Below are 6229 nucleotides of genomic sequence, written 5' to 3'. Positions count from 1 at the left end.
GTCCAAAGGCACGATATTTACACAATAAGAGTACAATTCACATATCAAGTACACAAAAGGAATCATAAAAAATCAGAGTGTACAGCTCGGCTCGGTATCAAAGCTTAGAGCTCAGCTCGGTATCAAAAGTTGAGCCCAGCTCGGCATCAAAAGTGAAGCTCAGCTCGGTATTAAAACTGCGGTCCCGCAGCACAACTCTCGCACGAGCAATCAGTGCCGTGCTCTAACTCCTCAGGGGCCCACCAGTCCTTTTCAGGGAACTCAACTGTGGGACCCGCCCCGTGCTCTTCAGATGGATGACCTGCAAAATCATCTAAAAGATGTGCACACGTGGGATGAGCTCACTAGCTCAGTAAGTGGAAAGATAGACCACACAGCAGTCCACACAATAAATCACAAGTTCACAACCATATGCACTATATGCTATGCAATACACTTTAAATCACATCCACCTAAGCAACATTACTAAGTATTTGGTTTAGTGCTACTACAGCCATAGTGCGCGTATGCTCCGGGTACGAGCCGTGAACTCCATCCCGCGATACGCCCATAGGGCTGTCGGAGAAGGCCCATCGTGAGTACTCGAAAAACTAAAAACATACCGACCACCGGCTCTCAACATAAAGTAAATGACTAAAAATTAAAGGTGCTGACTCCAGCAATTTAAAAGTAGTACGATTGGCCCTCTTAAATATACCACCGGGGTTGCTGACTGTCCTAATGACCAGCCGGGCATAATGTCTAACTGCCACAATGACCTGATAACCGCGACCATTGCTTCCCCCCAAATGGTAATCCAACACCTTAACCCCTGTTGGGAAGGGTCATAGCATGGGAAGGTGATAATCCTAAACCGCATGCTCCTATATGATAATAGTACGATTGCATAGTGCCACCACGGGCCACCAATGCACTCGTTTCCAAGCCGACTACGGCATCTAGTCTATTAATGCATCATGCACAATGATGTCAACATTCATCACATAAGCATATCATCACTTGACATTTAGAAAATAACACAACACCTATGCATAACAATGTGAGGATGACTAATCTAAATAGCATTTTCATGATGTCATGGCTAGACTAGATACAATTAAATGAATGCCAAACAATGCCTTGAAACAAGGCCAAACATCCTCTCCCCACTTAGTTGTAGTGTACAAGGACTCACGCTCGGTACGGGTGAGATCCGATGTGAGAAGCATGAGATTTGGTGAACCTATCATGAGTGAGTGGGGTTAGTATTTCACCACTTTGGAATCAATATTAACACGATCCAATGACAAGATCATGTTTAGAATCCTAAAAGAAGGTCACACGTCCATTTTGGGTCCAATCGAACGTAAAAATCACGATCAGAGCCTCTCGGGTGGGTCGGACAGCCCACCTGTCTGACCCACTAGTCAGACCCACCGGTTTGGACCGACGGGTAGGTCGGCCCACCAGTCGACCCATCGGTCTGACCCATCGGTTGGGCCCGAGGGTCTTGCTAAGACCGGTAGGGAGGGTGGCCCGCCGGTCAGCCCACCGGTTGGGTCCACCGGTTGGGCCCGAGGGTCCTGCCCTCTCAAGCGGGCCAAATGGCCCACCGGTCTGGCCCACCAGTTTTGGCGGGAAACTGCTGTTTCTTCCCAAACTTTCTCCAACCTTTGGGGATTCAAATGAGGCTTTTCCAAACCCATTCTTCACACATTCAAGGTCTCATAAGATGGTTCTAACCTAGATCTAGGTTAGATTTAAGGAATGGGAAGCCATCTTACCTTCTTTGCTCAAGAACTCCTTCAAAACCCTAAAATCACTTTCAATCACCAATGCTCTTGCAACCGTGGAAACCCTTCTTCAAATCCTTCAAAATCAACACATAAATCATCTATTAAACCTTAGATTCATCATCTCAAGGGGGATTTACAAGATCTCAAGAAACCCTACCCAAATCAAGGGTTTTATTTGGGTATGGTAAAAGTTTAAGGAACTCAGCCTTTGCTCACCTCTAAACATAGATCTAGTGTTGGAAATCACTCTTCCGGCGTCGGAATGGGAAGATCAAGCCTCGGCGCCGCTGAAATCCATCTCTTCTTCCTCTTCCTTTTCTTCTCCTTTCCTCTTCTTTCCCTTCTTTTCTCTCTCCTCTTTACTCTTCTCACCAACGTACGAGTGTCATAAATGAGAAAAGAAAAGAAAACATAAATGCTATATATACTTCTTAAAATAACTAAGTATTCACATGGGTGAGTCACTCAGGTGGGTGGATGCGCCCACCTGTCCGCCCACCTGAGGGCCAAAACTTAGTCAACAAGTGAGATTTTGACAGAATTCGGTCATCGGCATGAATCTCACTCTTGGCATAAGATGTAATATACGTATGCGCCCTAAAATACGGCTACATACCTGCTTTATCCGTACATGGCCTTGTGATAGGTGCATATACACGGCTTGGGTACACCCGTCTCTTCTGGCACTGGCTCGGACTTATCGGGTCAGCCGGTGTTTAAGGTTACCCTTGCCATTATAGTCCATAAGGAACCCACTTTAACTCTCTCCGGTTCGGGTCCTGCATGGTTAAACTGGGTCAACCATGTAATTAGACCGGGTTTAAGAAGTAGGGTATTACAAAACGTGCCTTGTACCTAGCATCTTCAACACTTGAGGCAGATTCCTTCTTCTTGAAAACCCATTTGCAACCAACAATTTTCTTCCCTGTTATCGGCTTCACAAGCTCCCAAGTCTGATTTTTATGAAGAGATTCCATCTCCGCATTCATGGTAATCAACCATTTTATAGAATCAATTGAAGCAACAACTTCAGAATATGTTGCAGGCTCACTATTTTCAATTGTATCTGCAACAGACAATGCATAAGCAACAAATTCAGCATGCCTATACTTTTGTGGTTGTCTAATATTCCTCCTTGGTCTATCCTTGGTAATGCTGTACCGCTCTTCTTCTTGATTCTCTTGAGTATCATCTCCTTCAGTAAAAGTAGGCAACTGGACTAAAGTAGATTGTGCTTTGTTTGAAGATGAACCACCAATTTCAAACTCCACCTTCTCTCTAGATTTTTCTTGACCTTCATCACAATGAATAGGAGCTTCTTTCCTAGGATGCAACATAGCAGATTCATCAAAAGTAACATCTCTGCTAATAAGAAATTTTGGAGACTTTGGATCAGAGCACCACAACCTGTATCATTTCACTCCAGATCCATACCCAAGAAAAATGCATTTCTTAGCCCTAGGTTCCAACTTCCCTTCATTTACATGTGCATAAGCAGGACATCCAAATACTTTTAAATTTGAGTAGTCTGCAGGTTTACCTGACCAAACTTCTGGAGTTTTGCACTCAATAGCTGTGCAAGGAGATCGATTCACCAACAAGGTTGCTATGTTAACTGCTTCTGCCCAGAACTCCTTGCCCAATCCTACATTTGATAATATACACCTTGCCTTTTCTAACAAGGTTCTATTCATACGCTCTGCCACTCCATTCTGCTGGGGTGTTTTAACAACTGTATGGTGTCTTGCAATACCTTCATTTTTGCAGAACTCATTAAAGTCACCTTCACAAAACTCTAGGCCATTATCGGTTCTCAACCTTTTAATTTGTTTTCCGGTCTGCTTCTCAAGTAAATTCTTCCACTGTTTGAAAGTGACAAATACTTCATTTTTGTGCTTCAAGAAATAGACCCAAACCTTCCTAAAGAAATCGTCAATGAAAGTAAGCAAGTATCTTGCACCAGCCCCCTTTGAAGCAACCCTGGAGGGCCCCCATAGGTCTGAATAAATGTAGTCCAAGGTTCCCTTGGTCATGTGAATCGCAGTACTGAAACTAACTCTTTTCTGCTTTCCAAACACACAATGCTCACAGAACTCCATTGCTCCTGTACTCTGACCACACAACAAGCCCCTTTTACTTAATGATGCCATCCCTCTTTCACTCATATGGCCTAACCTCATGTGGCATAAATTTGTGACATCTGATTCAGACATAGATGATGAAGTTGCTGCAACAAACCCAGTGACTGTAGTACCCTGCAACACACATAAACTGCCAACCTTGATTCCTTTCATCAATAAGAGAACACCCTTACTGATCTTCATGACTCCACCTTCAGCTCTATACTTGCACCCATTTGAATCAAGAGTGCCTAAACTGATTAGATTCTTCTTCAAATCAGGGACATGCCTGACATTGGACAAGGTTCTGACAATGCCATCATACATCTTGATATTGATCGTTCCCATTCCAATAGTCTTACAAGAAGCATTATTTTCCATTAACACAACTCCAACTCGAACTGATTCGTATGTGAAGAACCATTCATTATTGAGACACATATGGTAGGAACAACCAGAGTCAAGAATCTATTCATCCTGTGATCTAACTTTATCATCAGTCACCAAAAGCATATCAGACTCACTCTCATCTTCAACAATACTAGCTTCTGCAGAATTATCTCTTTTCTGTTGATTTTGAGCACCACCACCTGCCTTCTGCTTATTTAAAAGCTTATAGCATTCAGATTTAATATGCCCCTTTTTTTTATAGTAATTGCAGGTTAAATTCTTGTGCTTAGATTTTGATCTAGCCTTCTTTTTGTCTCCATCTGAACCCCTTTCATTCGTTCTCCCTCTAGCTACCAAATCAACACCATTAGATTTATTGATAGTTGTCAAATCATCATCAATCTTCTGCTTGCTTTGCAGATTCGTTTTGACATCCTCAATAGAGATTGTCTCTCTACCATAAATCATGGTATCCCTAAAATGCTTATAAGATGGAGGCAGAGAACATAACAATAATAGGGCCAAATCTTCATCGTCTATTTTAACATCTATCCTTTTTCAAATCAGTAACAATAGAATTAAACTCAGATATATGGGATTTAATAGAAGTACCTTCACCCATATAAAGGGTATACAGTTGTTGCTTTAATCTCAACCTATTGGTGAGGAATTTGGTGAGGTAAAGGTTCTCTAACTTCATCCATAACTCTACAGCCGTCTTCTCTGAGAGCACTTCCTGTAGAACATCATTCGAAAGACACAACTGAATAGCTGAAAGGGCTTTATCATCCAAATCGCTCCAATCATCATCGGACATAGATGCAGGTTTCTTCGCCTTCATAAAGTGGGTTTTCTTCAAACCCTGCTACGTGAGAACATCCATCATTCGAACCTGCCATAAACTAAAGCTGATATTGCCATCAAACCTATCAATATCGTATTTCGTTGAAGCCATGGATCAAAGTAACCCAGAGCTCTGATACCAGTTTGTTAGATCAAACACCAAGAAATATGAATAATAAAGAGACAATAGATCTGTACGACACAGAGATTTAAAGAGGTTCACACACCAAGGTGGTGTGCTACGTCCTCGAGCGAAGAAGAAGATGATTCACTATGCATAAGAGAGATTACACCCTAGCAGTGGCGAGGAAAAACTTGCCCTGAAACCCTAGCTGTAATACCCTGCTTCTTAAACCCGGTCTGATTTCGCAGTTGAACCGGTTTAACCATGCAGGAACCGAGCCAGAGGAAATTAGAGCGGGTTCCTTATGGGCTATGATTGCACGGGTGACCTTAAACACCGACTGGCCCGACAAGTCTGAGCCAGTGCCAGAAGAGACGGGAGTGCCCAAGCCGTGTACATGCACCTACCATAAGGCCATGTACGGATAAAGCAGGTATTATATCTGTATTTTAAGGTATATACGTATGCTACATCGTATGCCAGGGGTGGGGTTCGTGCCGGGGCCCGAACCCTGTCAAAATCCCAAGTTTTGGCCCTCAGGTGGGCGGACAGGTGGGTGCACCCACCCACCTGAGTGACCCATCCATGTGCACTATTCACTTAATTAGGAATTATATATATAGCTTTATGTTTTTTCTTTCTTTTCATTTATGTCACCCGTACGTTGGTGAGGATAGTAAAGAGGAGAGAGAAAAGAAAGGGAAGAAGAAGGGAAGAGAAGGAAGAGGAAGAAGGGAAGGATTTCAGCGGCGCCGAAGCTTGATCTTCCCATTCCGGCGCCGGGAAAGTGATCTTCAACTCTAGATCTACAGTTAGAGGTAAGCAAAGTTGGGTTTTGTGAACATTCACCATACCCAAGCTTTAAACCCTTTATTCGAGTATGGTTTCTTGAGATCTTGTAAATCCCCTTTGAAATGATGAATCTAAGGTTTAATAGATGATTTATGTGTTGATCTTGAAGGATTTGAAGAGATATT

Source organism: Macadamia integrifolia, chromosome 11 (genome assembly GCF_013358625.1).
Source record: "Macadamia integrifolia cultivar HAES 741 chromosome 11, SCU_Mint_v3, whole genome shotgun sequence".
In the NCBI taxonomy this organism is placed as follows: domain Eukaryota; kingdom Viridiplantae; phylum Streptophyta; class Magnoliopsida; order Proteales; family Proteaceae; genus Macadamia; species Macadamia integrifolia.
The sequence above is the reverse complement of the archived record's forward strand: the minus strand, read 5'-3'. Positions refer to the sequence as shown.